The 19565-nt window shown below is 40.4% G+C and overlaps 1 protein-coding gene across 7 annotated transcripts in view; it reads left to right on the top strand.

Moving 5' to 3' along the window:
- Positions 1 to 1001: 1001 nt before the first annotated feature.
- Positions 1002 to 19565, top strand: part of ITCH (itchy E3 ubiquitin protein ligase) — a 63614-nt gene continuing 45050 nt past the window's right edge. For 5 of the 7 annotated variants that reach the window (XR_014229695.1, XM_082326333.1, XM_082326331.1 and 2 more), the window contains exon 1: positions 1002 to 1090. The gene's annotated coding sequence lies outside the window, so the exon portion shown is untranslated. The remainder of the gene's footprint in view (positions 1091 to 19565) is intronic. The other 2 variants (XM_082326335.1, XM_082326336.1) reach the window with 2 other exon arrangements.

The following is a 19565-nucleotide window of genomic DNA, read 5'->3' on the forward strand; positions in this document are numbered from 1 at the left end:
CTCACTGCCAAAAGACAAAGTGTATTGTAATTTCTCTGTATTCACTTATGCAACAATGCATTCTGGTTAAGAAAAACTACACTTGAAACAAGAAAGATTTTATGTAAAAGTTAAGTAATATCAATAGCTTAAGTATAGAATCATAGAATCATTTAGGTTGGAAAAGGCCTTTAAGATCATCAAGTCCAACCATTAACCTGGCACTGCTAAGTCCACCACTAAACCATGTCCCTAAGCTCCACATCTACCCGTCTTTGAAATACCTCCAGTATGTAACAGATCCACTGTACCTGCAGTGGATACATTAAGACCGCAAAACCTTAATTGCGTGTCACAAAGCCCGCACTGCTACCAGTGACGTCCCGGTTGCTTCACTGGTAGAAACCCGGGTTAGCCAGTACGCCCCTTTGTGCTATCAGAAATTTCCAGTAATTGGTGTTGCTGTGAGAACCCAGCGCCATGGACGGCCACAGCTTCGTTAAGGTATTCTCATAACTTCACAGGAGCATCAGCCTAGCCTGCAGGGTTGCTTTGATGATAAATGATTTTTATTGTAGTGTGTGTATACATATATACACACACACACACATATACATACACTCTGCGCGTGTATATACACACATAGCTCTCTGCAGGGACCTGGCCCAGAAGGTTGCCGTGGCAGGCGAGGGGATGACCGGGACCACGCGACTGCCTGCTGCTCTGGGCAGCCTCGCCAGCGCACGGGCAAACCCCGCTGCGGCCTGCGAACCGAGTGCTATTGCGAAGCGTCCGCGGCAGCTCACCGCCAGAGCCCAGGCGCACAAACCGCAGGCACGGCCCAACCGGAGGGGAAGCCCCGCCGCCGGCACCGGCCCCACTGCGCCCCGCCCCGCCCCGTCCCTCACGGCCCGGCGGCCCCGCCGCGAGCATGCGCGGCTCCCGGCGCAGAGCACGCCGGGAGTTGTAGTCACCGCCCGCCCGTGGCCGCTGAGCGACTCGGCGCGTGCGCAGATCGCGCCCGACTTTGTAAAGTCGCTGCCTCAGGTTGGGCTCGGACCGGCTGCCATCTTGGCGGAGGGACGGGGGAGCTGCTACGCCGCCGTGCCCGGTGAGGGGAGCGGGGGTCCGCGCTGCGGGCAGGGCGGGAAGGAGGAGGCGGAGGCGGCGGTAGCGGTGGGGACGGGACCCTGCGGGGCGCGGCGAGGCGGCCCCGCCGCTCTCCTCGGCTCCGTGCGGCCGTGGCGCGGCGGCGGAGGCAGGGGGGCGCGGGGGACCCCGGCGGGCGTAGGCCTGGCTTCTTGAGGGGCTTCTCGCCCCCGGGAGGGCCCCGCTGAGGGAGGTCCTCCCCGTCGCGCTGCCTCCCCGGGCCCCGGCGGGGGCAGCCCTTGGGCCGGGGGCCGGGCTGGGACGGCAGTATCGTTCCTTGCCCGGGGCACGGGGCGGCGGTCCCGGGACCGCGGCGCTCCCCTGCGAGGGCTGCCTGGCCCCGCCGCCCATTCTTCGGCGCCGCCGGCCTACGCTGCGGAGCCCTCTCTCCGCTCCGGCTGGCGGGGGCACCTGCCCGGACCCGGGACTGGGGTGCCTGTCTCCCCCAGCTCTGCATCGCTTGCTCTAGTTGTCCCCAGCAGTATTTGCGTCCCCTCCCCGGTCGGACTGTGCCATCCTTTCCAGGCTCCTTGTTTCTGAGATCAGCCTCTAAACCTTCTCCCTCTTAGGGCCTTGGGGATTCGCTCCCGTCAGAAGCTTCGCTTTCCGTCAGTCGGTCCGTAGCACAGCCCTCTTTCCAGCCTTTGTGTTTAGCCCCCGGTAAGGAGCGCGTCCCCTCTGTCCTGGGGTCTCCTTCCCGATGAGGCTGCCGCTACTGCAGCCGCTTTACGAGGGTTCGCTGCCTTTGTCTTGTCAGGGTACAGCCGTGCCTTGAAGTAATGTCTCCCATCGATAAAGCATGACTATAGCTGGAGGTTTATCCTGAACTGTGTTCCCTCGTGTAAACACAGCAGAATGGCAACGCTGGTGCCACCGCTTTATTTTGGAAACATGTACAAGTACTAGCTGTTAACTCTCCAGCTTCCAAATAGGGTGCCTTTGACCTTGTGTGCAACAGTATCCAGATAAAAACAGAAGAGGGTGTTTGAGGATGCCTTTATCTAATTTGCTCTGATATCCAAGAATTCAACTTGTTTTAATAGCTGTAATTTGTGACATTAAATTGATAAAAGAACTTAAGATCTGTGTGCGATGCAGAGAGAAAGGCGGGTATAGCATTTGGGATATCTGTTGTCATTTGTGTGGCATCCTTTACCCTTGAAGCTTCAGAAAATATGCTCAGCAAAACTTATCTGTATAGCTTAGTTCAATTTTAATTGAAGAAATCAGAAACCAGGGTATTTGAGACCATCTTTCTCAATATATTATTGCTTATTTTAGTGAGTTTCTCATTGTTTTGTTTGGTCTCTGCTACCCTGCCACTCATCCTTTTCAAAGAGAAGAGGAGAGAAGTCTGGACTGATATTTGTAAGAAGGCAGATGTTTAAGATTGAAACATGAACTGCAAGCTGCTTCAGTTCTGAGGATTTTAATGCATAAAAAAGATCTTGTTTGAAAAACCAAATTTAAATTCTCTCTTCTTACAGCGAAAGTCCAAAGCCGTTCTAATTTAATTACACTTACATTGCTCTTTGCTACAGTCATTTTAATCTGAACTTTGTCTAGTGTGCATTCTTAGTTGTGGTTTGGCCGACAGTTTTAGTCACTACACTGAACGCATTCACCTCCAAGTGATCATTGGAGTAATATATAGCATTCTGATCCAAAGTGAGTTTTCTTGTCTTTAAAACAAAGAACTGATAGAGTACATGTGAAAGATGATGTTGCAGTGGAAAATAACTGAGACTTCTGAGTGCTAACTTTGAAAGCTTCTTACAGATTAAACAGTTATTTTGGGGCTTAAGAGAGGTTGAGAGAAGATTATTTATATGAATTTATTAGTTAAGCAGCATCACCTCATTTTCTTCTCTCAATTTTCTCTCCCTTCTTAAAGTTCTGTTTCTTCTGTGGAGAAACAGACCTGAAGTATGAAGTTGTCTTGTTTCTTTGTTTCTAAGTTTCAAAATAGTTTGGGGAAGTTAACTACAGAATAAATAAGCTAATAGGAAGACAGATAGTAAAGTAGCATGATGTTTCTCTTGTAGAGTTTAAATTAATCATTGTTTCTAAGAAAGCTTGCCTTAGGACTACTTGAAACATACGTTTTATGAGAGATTTACAAAATAAATCAGTTTTCTTCTATTTTACAGCATATACAATAGATAAGTCGCTTCTGAACAGCATTATCAGTTAGGATCAGTCGATGATAGCATCTAAACAAATATCTTTTGTAAATTTAAGCTGTTTAAACAAAGTAGTAAGCATATTCAACCATAGTGAAGTGCTTCTCTTGTTGCAGCAAAACCAAGTTGACTTCTGCTTAAAAGCAAGGAAAAGAGCCTTATAGGGTTAGAGCAGAAGAAGAACCCCTTGCAAATGGTAATGGTGAAGCTTCTTGGAATGCTGTCACTGATGCTGTTTGGTTTTAAGCCTTTCTGTTTGGCTATCCAGTTATGTTCATGTAATGTTCTAATTTTTGTCAGTGTGCTGTACTTACATGTAATTGAAGGAACTACTTTGTGCCTTTACACCTAAGGAAAGCAAATACGTGTGCATAACCTAGAGGAGAGTATTTGCCTCAGTTGCCTACTGTAACTGTATTTTACCCAACTATAGAAGCACTTTGAAGTGTGTGCTTGCCTCAGAAGAGGAAGTAGACAAGCCATGATTATAGTCTAGCTTGGGAGTATTCTGTTTTTCTAGGTATTTACTTTTTACTGTCTCATAAGCTGAACATTTTTAAAGGTTTTAGGCAATCCTTCTTGGGCTTGGTTTGACTGTTACCTCAGCTAATTCTGTGTCCACAATTTGGAGAGGGAAAGGTAGTTTTTCTTCTTCATCCCCCTCTGAAGAATAAAGCAATAAGGACTTAAGCATTTTCTGTAAGTGACTGGGATTCAGGTTTTATTTATTGTAGTGCAGAGTTGCTGCAGCTGAAGGATTGATCTGTAAGAATTGCAAATTACGCTTAATAGAAATGAAAGTATTGTAACAAACTGGGAAAGAGCATTTTACAGAAACCAAGGCCCTGTTTCTTATGACCAGCTCTTAAGTTATGCCTGGAATTTTTACTTTTACTATACTGGGGCATAGAACAAACCTCCTGGTAAAACATCAAGGGCAGATTTTTTTTTTTCCCCTCTGAGGAAACACGATACTAGATCTCGTTACGCTGGTTATTCAAATCGTTTTTTGAAGCTTGGCAGTATGTTAATATGCTGTTCTTATTTTTAAAAAAAGTTTTATTACAGTCCTCCCATTTAGAAACTGATAATGCCTGCCTTCCACCCACCTGCCTGAGCTATTCTAAACTGTGCTGGTAGGAGAGGCCTATTGTTTCAGTCATGAACAGAACTACTTACATGTTTGCATTTAGATCATTGATTTTGAAGTTCAGAGCTTAGACGCAAATGGTATTGTTGTTGAGCAAGAAAAGGCCTATTCTCTGCAGGTGGATTGTTAAAGTTTTATTGTGTGGAACCCTGTTTCTAATCCAGAAGTGAAAGTTAGGTGACTTACCTTTTACCTGAAATGTGCAGATCTCAGGTTTCGGATTGGGTAGGTCATGATATGAAAGCTGGAGCTTTCTAAAAGAGTGTGTTAATATCCGCCTCTAAAATCTTTATGCTGTCTGTTTTCTGTTCTTTATAGGTCTAGCTTTTTGTTAAGGGTAAGCCTTTAGACATACTTTTTCTCTCTTAGTATTAGCTAGATACCTGGTAATGTTTTTAAAGTTTAATACCGAGGAAAAGAAAGATCAGTTAAGGTTTAAAGCTATCTTGAACAGAAAAAGACGTAGTAAAGACAGCTCTATAATCTGATTCTGATTTATTCATTAATTCATCAAATGGATAGTCATTTGCAGTGAAATATCCATCAAGAACATAAAATTTGTGACTGGGAGCATGTTCATTTACTTAAAAATAAAACGGGCTCTTTGATTCCTTCAGTTTCACATGATTCTGATGGAACTTTTGCCTGTGCAAGTCATTCGTAAGTGGTTACTGCCCTTTTTAACTTCGCCAGTACGGTGAAAAAGCTAAGGAAGACTAGATGCTGAGCAAGTTGAAGAGTACGTACTGAGACATGGAAGAGTGGAATGTGTTAATTTTCAACATGCTTTTGGTCAGTATCCATCCCTAGTGCCTGTTCCTATCCCCAGTGCTAGCTGTCTTTTAATTATATATTAATATTAATAATCATCACTCTTGCTTGACAGAGTGGTCAGATATCCAAATTTTTATTTCTTCACTGCTGGTTTCAGAGACATTTGAATGGATTAAGACCTGTTGCTCCAAATACTGCATTTGTACTTTTCTGACACCTTAATTTTTGCCCTCCCAGTGCCATGAGTTGCTTTTCTCTTGATTTATTTGCAAAGCAGCTAGATAGAGTGATTTTGTTCTTTATAAGGATTCCTCATCTTTTTTTTTACTTTGGCTTGTCAGAGCCTGAATTCATTGACCTTTGGATCACTCTGATTAATTTCTCTTCATAGGGCTTGCCTATGTGTGTGTGTGCAGTGCGTGTATATGTATGTGTGTATTTCCTACTCCTGTAAATATATCATTTCAGAGACTAGATAAAAAATGTGGCAATAAATATATAAAAGTGTTCATAAGGCGATAATTGTTTGGTCTAATCTTTAACCAGGCTTGCTAACTTCTGTGAAAGTGATGAGCTGCATATTTTCACTAGATTTTACCTGAACTTGAACACCCTTTCCTATCTAGCCAAGTTAAGACCTCCTTGGGTGTTCCTGTACATGAAGGGCACTTCACTCTATAAAGGAAGTGAGAAAAGAGAAAATACAGGTGCTTAGAAAATGAAAAGTAACAGTGTGACATGCTGACTTGTTGTTTTGGTTTTTTTTTGTATAAGGATAGCTGGGCTGCTTCTGTTCTTAAATGTATGCTGTTCATCCAGTGCATGTGTTGTCATCAATGATGGAGTCTTCAAAGCAGCTTCTTATTCCAGCTGTTTGAAGGGGAGTAATGTGTATAATGATAACAAAGAGGAGGGAAATGCTGAAGGTTTAGGAAAACACTCTGACCACCTCACTCTACATTGAAAAGTTTCTATAGCTATCCAAACTAAATAGCTGTCACTTGTGTTTTCAGGTTTTTTTTTTTTTTTTTACATTTTGTTACTTGGTAAATACTGGCCATGTGTAACATTTCTAATTCCATTCCATTAGGTTCATCACCTAAAGACACAGAGGAAAACTTATGATCAGTGCGCAGTACCTCTGCAGATACTTGGTGTACTCCATTTTGTGTTTGTTAAATTGAGTTTACCAGTAAGACATTAGAATATCTTTTTTGTCTTTTGCAAACGCGGCATCTGCTGTATATTAGAATGACCAATTTCCAGAGCAATGCTACATTTGTTAAACATTTGCCTGAACCAAATCTAGTTCAGGTCAATGAATAAGCTATCACAAGGCAATGGTGTTCTCATTGTTCTTTTTGTGCACCCATCAAATCAGTGTATTTAACCCCTGCTCTGAAATCTAATTTGGGCAAGTGGATTTGCTCTGTGTGGAAAGCTCTTGACATTGCTGGTGGTTTATATAGGTATTCTCAATGGTTTAAAGGTTTTAAACATAGTCCTGTGAGGTGTGACATATCATTACTTTTCTCCTTTCCCTTCCTTTCCACCTGTCATCAGGCCCTCAGAACTACAAGACTTTTATGGTATTAGTGACAATTCGAGTTGTTAAAGCAAAAGATAACATTTAAGAAAAGTCTTGCTTTCATCTGGGTTGTGAATGTCTGAACAAAATAATACTGTCCTGATGATGATATTAGAGGTGAAAATGCTTTCAGACTAATGTGTGTTCACTTGGAAGCTATGAACTTCCCAGTGAACTGTACACTTGAGTATAGAAGATACCAACAAAATGAAATTCACAGTTAAGGGTGGATGATGTGGGAGTGGAGAGGGGAGGGACTTTATAGACAGTAATGATAGGGATAGGATCTATTATGAGAGAGAGCCTGTGCCACAGCTGGGATTTCTTTGCTTTTTGGAATTTCACTTCCTATTTTTAAAATAGTAAACTCTGTACTTTGTATTTTGTATTTCTGCCTTCATGACTTATAATCAAATGCAGTAAGTTTCTTATGCATTATAAACTAAATAAAAAAAGTGAAAAAAATTTAGAAGAACAATTGTCAGAACTCCTCACATGACTTAGACTCAGGATTTGTATCTGGAAGAATGCTGATTAAGAAGGCCATTATGTAGCATTATAACCCTATGGGACTATACTTTTACTCCAGTACGTGAGTACCTTTTTGGTTTGCCACATAATGCATGGACAGGCAAGCCGTGAAGGGGTGTATGAATGGCATAATAAGTGTGTTCACACTGAATTACACTCCTTGTATAGAATATTTTCCAAGGGCGTGCAAAGTATACCTATTTTATTAAAAAAAACCAAAAAACAAACAACAACTTTTTTGCAGTTATCAGGGGCCCTAAGCTTTTTTTTTTCCTGAAGATTTACTGAATTTAAACAGCTCGGTGAGTGTCAATTTAGCACTAGAATTAGCACAAAGATAGGGAAGGACTGTGTGACTGGGAGGAGCGTAAAGGGGAAGGTGGGACCACTCCTTCAGCAATATTAAGCTGCCAGACTGGAACTCACCATCTGCGCTCCCCTGATAGCTGCAGCATCTGTATTTTTGTCAGTCTCACTGTACAGTTACCTCTGGCTCACTGTCAAGTTTTAATTTAGGAGACAGTTCTAAGCTTCTTCACAGACCTGTGGGCTTTAAGTTGTATCCCTGCAGTATGGCAATTCCCTTGAAATTGAAGGATGAAATTAATGTTTGTTAGGAGGTAATCCTGTTCTTTTTTAAATGCGCGATTGTCAGTTCTTCATGTAGAAGATCTAGGATGTAAAGACTGAAACTTTCATTCAAGAATTTTATTTATTACTGCAGTCAGCAGTATTGGGTAACCCAAGATTTCAGAAGAGAAGTCTACTTTGTCTTCTGATAGAGGGCAAAAGGGTTGTAGGGCAGCCCCACAAGAAACAAGTTAAATGGAATTACCGAGAATATTGAAATAGTGGTGCAGTTCTAAGCCATCTTTTTCCTATAGTTTCTGTTTTATTTTCCCGAGGCATGAGCTGAAATGTAGTCAGCGCAGTTGCATTTTGCAGGGTTGGGATGGTTGTGTTGTCCACTCCTGGCTATGTTTTCATGTTGCCATCTGGTCACTCGCAAAAGATTCCTAGGAAGCAGGTGATGGACTTCTGTTGCAATTGGAAAACATGAAGATGATTTCTCTGGAACTCAAGATTTTCCTTGCAGCAGTTTGCAGTTTTAAAAAAGACAGTGACCCAGAGTACACTTTCAGATACCTCAGTGTTTACTTAAATAATCTCTTCCCCCCCCCCAATTCTCATTTTCATTGCAACTTCTGGATTTGTGTGCTTTACTTTAGTAATGCATAATTTAGGTTGTAAAGATGCAACCTTTATTTCTGGCTGCCATTGAATTTAGCGCACAGAAATATTACTTCATTTTGTTGCAAATATTAAATTTCCAGTTCTAGTTTCTTGATTTGTAATGCTTCAGAGTATTCAGAGAAGCAGCTTATTTTTCTTATGTGGAAATGTATGTATATTCATACCTTGGTAATTAGTTAACTGTAAGAATTTCAGTGCATTGGCTGCAGTAGTTCTTGTTCTTACAGCTGAGTCAAAGTTAATAAAGAGGAACTGTGTCTTATACCATCTAATTTGCTAAAGCAAGTACAAGCAGCAAGTGACAAAGAACTCTCTTTTTCAAGAGATCTCAAGTAATCAGCAAATTTCAGATTTGTGGTTGTCACTGGTAGCAGAGAATGATTCATCATTTCTTTGATGAGCCTTGCCAGGTCGAATTGCAGATCTGTGCAGTCTGTTTTGATTTCGTTTATTGCTCAGGTACCTACAGTGACAATCTGTTTAGCAAGGTAGTTTTTGTCAGGCGATGTCGTTTGCCAGTATCTTTCTACTGATACCTCCATGGCCCTGTTCATCTGTGTTCTTGGGAGCAAAGACACAGAGGTGTATCTGGGGCTCTCTTCATTCTTATGTGAGCTGTCATCAGTGCTATGGAACACTCTGAAAAAAAGATGTGTTGTGTGCTGTACAGTTCTGTACAGAACATACTAAAGAAGAATGTTTATGTTGATGTAGATACCAGCTTTATTATGCTTTTGAAAAATGTATCTGCTAGATTTGAGTCTTCCAGGTGACAGGATCTGGTTTTGTTTCTGGGTTTGTAGACTGCTAGTAAACAACAGCCTTTCAAAAGGCTACTTTTAAAAGCATTTTGAAACAACTGTAATAGTGGGTAAAGTTGTCATTCTTAGTAATGAGTACAGGTAATAGTGTAATTTAATGGTCAAGCTTTGTTTTTTTTTTCCTTTCCCCCCCAGAGTTAAAACTTTATGTAGGTTTGTTTGAATAAGGGTGTGTATGAACCATGGATAATGAAATGTAGTGCTGAGAATGGAACGGGGAAATACGCTGAAGCAAGCATTGAGCTGTAAACAAGAAGAAAAACTAATGGCTGGAGATTACGAAATCCTCTGTAGGTGCTGTCCTCTGTTAATAACTGAACATATAACTGCTTCTGAAGTGACTTGTTTAAAAGCTGCAAGGTGGATGGTGAAACAGAAGGTGGTGGCCTTGTATTTTGTTTTACTGTGAGAGTTTAGAATATAGAGATTGTTTCTTATTGACACTTCAAAAGTAATGCCTTTGAAATAATTTTAAAATAGCTGTAATACAAAAACATCAGTTTTCTTCTGATGCCAAATCACAAAATAACCAGTCAAATTAGGTAAAGCTCAAGTGGTTCTCCAACATATCTACAAATATCAGTCTTTTGTCTTTCTTCCTGTGAGCATCAAATTAAGTTCTGCAGTTTCTGAAATTTGCTCATGAAGGCTAATGATTTCTGCCTTTTTAATTGGAAAATAACATAAAACTGTAATCTGAACTGTGATGCTGTGTGGGTATTTCTGTAATAATGAGGTAGGGGAGCTAAATGTATGCACTGGGAACTGTGAAATGAGTGAAAGTTAGTGGATATGTTAAAACTGTAAGGCTAAAGTGGTAGAACAGAACATTGATGTGAATTTATCAGCTTGGTATGCAGCTATATTATGCCTCTGCAATCAAGTTACCCGTGTGTATCATTGGGATTTTTGTCAGTATCATTTTTGTTTGGTTTTAGTATCATAAGTAAAACTCCATTGCCATTCTTTCCCACTGAGCTTTGGATTAATTTATATAGATACCTAGGAGAAACTTTTAGAAACCGTTAGAGGATCAACATCCTTTAAGTGACAGTCCAGCCCAAATTTGTCACACATGGGATATTTTTAATGTAAAATAGAGTAATTAGTTGATTGAAAGTACTGCAGAGATTGGGACAGAGACTTTATAGATGCGTGGGAGAGATACAGAGCAACATATGGGTAACTGTCCAGATTTGCTCTGGAAAGTTATCACCATATGAGTTAAAATGAAGGAAATTCTTAAAGGTATGAACAGTTGGACACCTGCCAATAGCAAAGTAAAATGTCTTTTTGAATAAACAGAGTATCAACCATTATGTTGAATGACTTCCCCATCTCTGACGTTATATAAATAATAAGGGATACCACAGGTTCCAAGGCAGTGATATGTGAATGTTTTATGAGGTTTCTAATCAGGGCAAAAGAAAATCAAAATATGCCAGGAAAGCACCATGCATATGAAGTGTACAATAGCATACTTTCTGTTGGGATGGTTGAACTTGGCCTTGATTTTTGCATGTTTTTCACTTTCACGTTACCTGATTGTCATTAATTGAAGCTAGCTAACACTTTGGTATGTACAGTCTTGGACATTTTCTAGAAGATTGACTCAAGCTGTATTGCTTTGTTTTTTATAATAGCAACAATAAGGTAAATGGAAGTAGTTTTTAAAAGTGAGAAAAAATAGCTAGTGTAGGCTTGTGCATTGAATTTTAATATAGGACTTGGGAAAAGCTGTAAAACTTAAAGCAGATGACACTCAAGATGAAGATTACTGAACCTGAAGAAGGTGCGTGCTGGCTTATGCAATCTGTGTCTTTCTAGTCAAACTAGTAGAACTTAAGCTGTAATCAATAACTGGGCACTGAAAGGGAACCTTGGTTTGGAAAAAAAAATCTATATAATCAACTTGATTGATAGATTTCTCTTCAGAGGAGGAGTCTGCTACAAGACAGAGACCTAAAGAGAACAAGCAGAAAGAACAGGACAGGTACAACAGGAATTATTGAGTTTGTTTTAGGCAAGTCAAAGAATCAGAATAATTGAGGTTAGAAGGGACTTCTGGACATTGTCTGGTCCAAACCCATCTGCTTACAGCAAGGCCAGTTAGAGTGGTCAGTGATGTGTTCAGTTGGGTTTGGAATATCTCCGAGGATGGTGACTTGGCCAGCTTCTCCACTGTTCAACCACCTCACAGTAAAATAACTAAATCCCCTGTTTTTAAGTGGAATTTCCTGTATTTTAATTTGCACCCACTGCCTGTTGTCCCATCGCTGAGCACTGCTGGGGAGAGTCGGGCTTCATCTTTTTTAACCCTTTATAACCCCTCCAGGTATTTATACACACTGATAAAATCCTTCAGAGCATTCTCTTTTCCAGGCTTAACAATTCTAGCTCTCTCAGCCTCTCCCCATGTTCCAGTCACTTTATCATTTCTGTGGCCCTTTGCTGGTGTCACTCCAGTACATCTGTGTCACTCGTTATTTGGGGAGCCCAGAACTAGACACACTGGCACACCAGATGTAGTCTCACTGGTGTTGAGTAGAGAGGAAGGACCACCTTCCTCATCCTGCTAGTGATGATTTTCCTAACACAGCCCAGGATGTTGGTGCCCCTTTTTTTTTGCTGCAAGGAAGCATTGCTAGTTCGTGTTCAACAGGACCAGTGTTTTATGCAAAGTTGCTTTCTGTCCAGCTGCCCCCCAGCCTTTACTGGTGCATGGGTTTATTCTTCTCCAGGTGCAGAACTTTGCACTCCCGTTGTGGAACTTTTGTTTCATCAGCATATTTACTGAGTGTGAACTTGGTCCCATTGTCCAGGTCATAAATTAAGAAATTAAACAGTATTGGCGAAGGATGTACCCCTGGGGTACAACACTAATGACTGGCCTCTAACTGGACTGTCTACCACTGATCACAACCCTTTGAGCCTCGCAGTTCAGCCAGGTTTTCAGTCCAGCCCACAGTCCTCTGTCTGGCCCATACTTCATCATCTTTGTCTATGAGGATGTTATAGGAGACAGTGTCAAAGATAATCAGCATCCACTGCTGTCTTCTTAACTACCAAGTCATCTTGTCATAGAAAGCTGTCAGGTTGGTCAAACATGATTCCCCCTTCATAAATCCATGCTGACTAATCCGAATCACCTTCTTGTCCATAATATGTTTGGAAATGGCTCCTGTGAGAATTTGCTCGCTGACCTTCCCTGGGATTGATTGGATAAAACTAAACTGAAAGCTGCAGTCCAACTGGTGTGGGGCTGTGCGATCAGAGTAGAGCTGATAAAGAAGACTCCAGAAATGTATACAGTGTCGATATTGGGTTTACAGACCTGTCTTACTTCCTAGCTTCACTTCTGTCACATTGCACTACTTGCCAATGTGGACATAGTACAGCAAATCAGATTAAGGAAGGTACAGTGAGAGTTCAAAGACTGTTATCGCTGGAAAAAAGCTGTTGCCATTCTAAAAGACGCCATAACAAAAAAGAGACAGGTCAATTACTGTATTTCTGAAAGGTGTGTGCAAGGACTTTTTAGAAAGATTAGAGTACAGGAGGTGAAAAATGGGTCTGTCAGAAAATAGGAATCTGTTTTGGCAAATATTTCCCTCAGTGAAGCTTAGAAGCCATAAGACAATGCAATAAGATAACACAGGCTAAAAGGGAATAGACTTATTTTTAAATACAACTTTCAGAAAGGAATTATTTTAATTTTCCTTGAATGTATACAATATGAACAAGTGTAGAAAATGAAGAAGCAGTAAAGGTCTTCAAGAAGAAAAAGGAAACAAACCAAAAAGAAACCTAAATTGATAGAAAGGGAAGCATTTATATGGATTTTAATTGATTAAAGGTGCTGGGAAACACAGATCCTGAGGTGTTAAAGGAGTAGCTGTTACATTCATACAACCCAGAATTATTTTTTGGAAAACAGTGAGATGAAGAACACTTCAGAAGGAGTTAGCTTAGAAGCTCTTCTCAGTCTTTCAATTGAGAGCCATCTGAAATGAATGTACAAACATATATGGGAAAAATTATTACACTTCTAAGAATTAAATCATGTAACAAAACAAATCTTGTCATATAAAATGGTTTTTTTAGAACTATTAGATTTGCCCTTCGGTTTTAGTAAAGCAGTTTGATTTACAGTTTGCATGAAGTCCTGAAAGAAGTAAATTATCTTAACAGTGAGAAATCTCCTATGAAATGAAAGCTGGCTTGTAATTGAACTTGATTGGAAGGCGACTGCTTAGGGTAGAAGAGGCAGTTGTCTTTAGAGTTCACCTGTTTTACTTTATTCACTCATTTCTCCATATTATTGCAAATATCAAGAGGAGTAATATTTCTAAGGAATGCATCTTTAGGTAACTTCATATTTTAACTTTCATGTTAAATATGTTTTGTTTCTCTTGATACGTTTTAGTAGCAGTATGGCAGGGTATGTGAAAGGCCTGAAATGTTAGGAATGTAAGGCATTTGTGCACGTTTATGTGTTAGGAAAATAGGATAGGCATTTGGTAAAACCACTCACTTTGTTGTTATTGTATCTGGAAACTTGAGTATCTGTTGAGATACCTTTATTACAACTGGTATCTCGCTACTAGTTTAGTGTACTGAACATTTTTATGAGACTCTGAGCAGCTTGCTTTAACTTTGAAGTTGGCCCTGTTCTGGGAGGGTGTTGCACAGGATGACCTCCTCTCCAGCCTAAATTATTGTGTGGTTCTAGTAAAAAAAAAAAAAAAAAAAAAAATTAGGAGGAAATTAGAAAGTAACTCATAGAAGTGTGTTCTCATTTTAAGATACCCTTGTTTCCTCATATACTCTTTCAGTAACACATTTTCATATATGTTATTTTCAGGTCATTTTTAGATAGGTTTTTTTTTAAATGCACAGCATAGAGAACAAAAATATATGTATGAAGGTTCTGAGAGATAAGGTATAAATTCTGCTTGACAGTTGTTTAGACTATGTTCAGAAACATCTGAGAGTAAAACCAAGCAAACTTTTCTCATCCTGTGTGAAATTTTTCACAAGGCTTTGTACCACGGCTTTAAAGTCACTGACTGTCCTCTGTATTTTGTCTCTCTGTCCTTAATTTTCTAGGCACTTTGTAACAGGCAAAATTTTGGTTTTTATGGTGTATTTTTCATCTTTCAAGTTTTGGACATGTGTTTTTTGTGAAATAACTTTTAATCCTTGAATATCTTTGTTTTATGGAAATGTTAATTGGTGTTTTTCCTGACTATTTCTGCTAACTTTTTGCATTTTAGGAAAACTGTCAAAACTGCAAAAAGATGGTAAAAGGGAGGTGATTTAAAGTATCTCTTCCAGGCTGTCATCAGTTAATAGATTAAAAGTAAGAAAATTGCTTAAAGGGGAAAAAATAACTTACAATTTTGGCTTAACTCTGGGTGATCACATTAAGATTATTTCATTGCCCTAATTAAAATTTAATTGAGTAGCGTGAATAAGTAGCTTATGGCTTGTGGATTTGTGTGACCATCTCTTCTCGCTGCTGTGTCACGTAGCTAAAGCAGTGATAAGCGGAGGCCTCCGGATAAATTCTTTCCTTCCCCTTCCCATAGCAACAGGCAGGAAGAGACTTTGGGTAAAGTTCTTCAGAAGATTTCTTTTTCATGCTTCATGGTAAGGTCCAAATTAACCTGTTGCTAACACCAACATTAATACTTGACTGAGATGCTCCAGACTGGGATTTTTGCTTTGTAGGAACCTCTTAGCCTCAGAGCCAGCTGAAGTGTAAACATAGCTGTAGGGCTAAATAAGATTTTATAGGGCAAACAGAACAAAAAATACTGCTGCTTTTGGTAACTCCGTATTTTGTAACTATCTTGGACTTCTCTTCAGTGCTTCTTTGTGTTCAAAGTTGTCTTTTATGATAAAATTTGAGTAGCATTGAGAAATAGAATCTCTGAATTACAAAACAAATGCATGTATTTCTATGGTTAGCGTACAATCTTACTTAGGTAAACCATAACCAAGGCTGTGTTCTGTAGAATATTGTGTTTATGGAACAGCTGCAATTCAAAGCACTAATGCTTTTGGATACTTGGTCAGCTTACTGTTAGTGCACAGTTTAACAGTGACTGCTTGTAACTATCTGGCCACACTATCTGCTTTTCTCGAGAAAATTCTCTTCCAAGATTACCACTGGAAAATGTTGTTTATACTTTCTAGGTACTTTCTTTTTAGAAACCTGGAAATATAACAATGTTGTTTTCCAAAAGTGAAATATAAAAAGGCTTTTTGCCTGTTACGGGTCTGTCAATACATGTCTCTCAATTACATTGCTTCAGTCTTTGTAACTGTCTTTCCTTCCTGTCTGAGGAAGGATGTCCCTGAAGTTACAGCACAGATTATTTTTTTTAACTTGTATTTCCGCAAAGCTCCATATAGGATATGGTTCACAGTGCAAGGAAGTGGAAGAATTAAGAGGGAAAGCTGTGATTTATGTCAGAGATGTCAGATGTCAGAGTTCTAATTGCTAGAACTTCATGCCTTTTTGTTAGAGATCTATAATAACAGTCTAACAGTCCGAATGACAGGAATTGTGTAAGGTCAGAGGAATTTTGGTATTTGGAGGTGCTAAAAGAATATTTCACATGAAAGAAGAATATTGCTCATTCTGAGAAGTTGGTCCACTATATAGTCAATCACCCCCAGTTCTGGAGCCTCTTCCAGGCAGCAGCTCTCTGATCATAATGCTGTCAGCTGGTAGGTTTCAGATCATGAGTTTAATGTGTATGTTGGAAGCTGAGATTCCTTTAAACCATCCTAAAAGAAATGTGGTGCAACTGAAATGTGATGGTCACGGTAGACCAGTGTGGTGGGTTAACCGTGGCTGGCTGCCAGGTGCCCACCAAGCTGCTCTCTCACTCTCCCTCCTCAGCAGGAGGCGGGAGAAAATAAGATTAAAAAATGTTGTTAGTTGAGATTAGGATGTGGAGATCACTCACCAGTTACCATCATGTGCAAAAATTGACTTGGGGGAAAAAAAAAAAAAAATTAATTTATTGACAATTAAAAATAGAGTAGGGTAGTAAGAAATAAAAACAAAACTAAAAATACCTTCCCTCCACTTCCCCCTTTTTTCCAGGCTCAACCTCACTCCTTCATTCCCAACTCTTCTACCTCTTCTCCGCCCCAAGCAGCACAGGGGAATAGGGAATGGAGGTTGCAGTCAGTTCATAACACTTCGTATTTGCCAGTCCTTTGTCCTCATGCTTTTCCTGTGCTCCAGCATGGGGTCCCTCCCATGGGATACAGTCCTTCATAAACTTCTCCAATGTGGGTCCTTCCCACGGGCTGCAGTTCCTCAAAAATTGCTCTAGCATGGGTCCCTCTCCATGGGATGCAGTCCTTCAGGAACAGACTCCTCCAGTGTGGGTCCCCCGTGGGCCACAGGTCCTGCCAGAAAATGTGCTCCCACAGGGGCTCCTCTTCATGGACTGCAGCTCCTGCCAGGGGCCTGCTCCTTTGTGGGCTCTCCACGGGCTGCAGCTTCCTTCAGGGCACATCTACCTGCTCCAATGTGGGGCCCTCCACGGGCTGCAGGGTGGATATCTGCTCTAGCGTGGTCCTCCATGGGCTGCAGTGGGACAACCTGCTTCACCATGGTCTCCTTCATGGTCTGCATGGGGACAACCTGCTTCACCATGGTCTCTTCCATGGGCTGCCTGGGGACATCCTGCTTCACCATGGTCTTCTCCGTGGGCTGCAGAGCAATCTCTGCTCTGTTGCCTGAAGCACCTCCTCCTTCTCGTTCTTCACTGACCTTGCTGTTTTGCATAGTTGTTTCTCTCACATTTTCTCACTCCTTTCTCACACAGCTGCTGCACAGCGTTTTTTACCTTTTCTTAAATACATTATCACAGAGACTCTACCAGCATCTCTGATGGGCTCAGCTTTGGCCAGCGGTAGGTCTGTTTTGGAGCTGGCTCTATGCAACATGGGTGCAGCCCCTGGTCTCTTCTCACAGTGGCCACCCCTGCAGCCCCCCTGCTACCAAAACCTTGCTACATAAATCTTATACAACCACCTACTATGGAGACAGGTTCGGGGCTAAATTTGATTAGTTGTCTTTGATAAGTTAAGTAAAAATATTCTGTACTCATACCCTTAGGGATTTGTTACTCCATCAAGAAAAGGCAACTAACAGTGATTTAAAAATCTTGACCTATAGAGTAAGCTTCCAGAAGAGGGAACCTAGGAAAATAGTTTTGCCTGTCATGAAATGGAAAAAAGAGTACAGACCCTTATAAACAAACTTTTACTTTGCAAATGTATTGTCAGCCCATGATAACACCTGGGTACTTTCAGCCATAAAAGGAATAGGCTTGAATATCTGGTTTCTTGAATGAAAAGCAATTTGTCTTGCTTTGCGAGTAGCAAGGTAACTGCTTACCTTCCAGTCCACAGGTTGTGACATCGTTCTGGTTGTGCACTACCACTGAAAAATTTTCCTGAAGCCTCATCACAAAGTATTAAGATGAAACGTAGTTCTGAGTCAATGCAGTATTGTGTTGATACTATGTTACTACAAAAGATTTTTTAAAAAAAGAGTTTAAAAGGCCAAAATGAATTTCTAAAAGCAGTGGTTTGTAAAATGCAGGAGTTAATCCGGTTAATGTCCAGTTAATACCAGTAAATCCAACAGTTCAAAAATCTGTTAAAGTTTGTGGTAGTTACAATGGTGGCAGTTTCACTGTCTTCTCCTCTGTGTTCCCAATACGAGTTTAATTCTCTCTACTGTGGGTTAACATGCATGCCAAGTTTAATATATCTTGTTTTCCAATGGTGGTATTTAAGAACCAGCCATTTTAAGTATTGCTCTATTTCTAAGATTACAGCAGTGAACCAGTTTTAGCTTAGTGGCTTGCATATATGAATTGTTGTCCTCTTTGAAATGGATTGTACCACAAGAAGGAAATGGCTGAAATAAAAATAGACTATCTCTTTGTTTTCACAAATGGTTTTAATTATCTCGTGCAGCTCTCTGCAGTGGCTTTTCTTGCCAGGCTTTCTGGAATCAAGTGAAAGGCATATGATGTTCATGTACACTTTTGTCCTTTTTTTTCCCTCTTTGAGCATTTCTTAAAAGTTATCAAAAGCTAACATCCTTTTAGTTAGGAAGGAAATTCATTGGCAAGTTATCTGAGTTGGTGGCAAAGCCTGTTTTGTCCATTTTGTCCTGCCTGCCACAGTTTTAGTCTAAGAACAGCTTGTGGTTGGGGAATTATTGATGTACTACTGAAAGGGGAAAAAACCGTCAAATTACATGATTTTTTTTTTCTTTGAATTTTGTATGTTGCAGTACTGTTTCTTTACGTGTCTTTTTTCCAGTTCTTTTATTCAGTATCAAATACTATAGGTAGAAGAAAGTAATATGAAATATTTCTTCTGAGGTGCAGGTTATACGAGCAGCCTTCTTGGTGCATAGAAATGCTAATGAATGAATTCTCTATAATTTTAATGTAAGTCTTTGATTTGGGAGTCCCGAAGACATAGTTTAGTTTGGATTGAAAGCAGTGTTTTGGAAGCAATTTTCTCTGCAGGTTGAAGTTGATGGACCAGTTTTTCTAATCTGCGCAGTCTGCGTAAAGAACAGTGGTGATATTGAGGTAAAAGTTACAGCGTGAATATCACTGGGTGTCTGGCCACCTTTCCAGAGTTATTCTGTCTTTCCTTGGGCAGTCTCTTTGTTTTGATAGTCAGGTTAAATGTTTTTCAGCTTTTCTGACTTAGAAACTTTGGATTCAGAAGAGTTTCCCATGTTCAGTTCTCTTTTGAAGTGGTAGATATTAGGAAAAAAAAGGAATCAGCACTGAGGATTAGTGTTGCATAAATAATTGTGAGTGTTTTTAGGAAAGATGTTTAAGGCTGTTACTCTGTAGTTCCTTAGTCTTTGCTACTGTAATTTTAAATCTGTTGATGACACACAATAAAGCCATCTTTTGATCCTATTGTAGGATATCAATGTGTTGTCAGACTGATTATCATTCATGTTGTGTATGAGGTTGCAGTAAAATTAGTATAACAAAACTCAGTGTGAGACTTTACAGGAAGGGGATATGGTATTTACTTTTAAAGTCTCCATTTTACCCCCTCACACT

This window comes from Platalea leucorodia, assembly GCF_965183815.1.
Source record: "Platalea leucorodia genome assembly, chromosome: 13".
NCBI classification, from domain to species: Eukaryota; Metazoa; Chordata; class Aves; order Pelecaniformes; family Threskiornithidae; genus Platalea; species Platalea leucorodia.